A 219-nucleotide genomic window follows, 5' to 3' on the forward strand; every position below is an offset into this window, starting at 1 on the left:
TTCTTTTCTCAAGATGGGGGACTTCCAGGAACCCAGGAGCTATGTGGGGCAACAGATGCCCATTGCCCATCTCCAGAAATGCTGATGTGAAGGGTGAGACATGGCCTTTAAGAATTATTCTGTTGACCCCCCTCCCCACGGTTAACAGGCATGAAAATTAGATACCGCTCCCCATCTAGGCCCACCTGTTTGTCAGGCCAACGGTAACAAGGGTCCTCA

The sequence above is a fragment of the Eumetopias jubatus genome, unplaced genomic scaffold, assembly GCF_037043125.1.
Source record: "Eumetopias jubatus isolate StellerSeaLion01/CBP00866 unplaced genomic scaffold, mEumJub1_p1.0 scaffold_14, whole genome shotgun sequence".
In the NCBI taxonomy this organism is placed as follows: domain Eukaryota; kingdom Metazoa; phylum Chordata; class Mammalia; order Carnivora; family Otariidae; genus Eumetopias; species Eumetopias jubatus.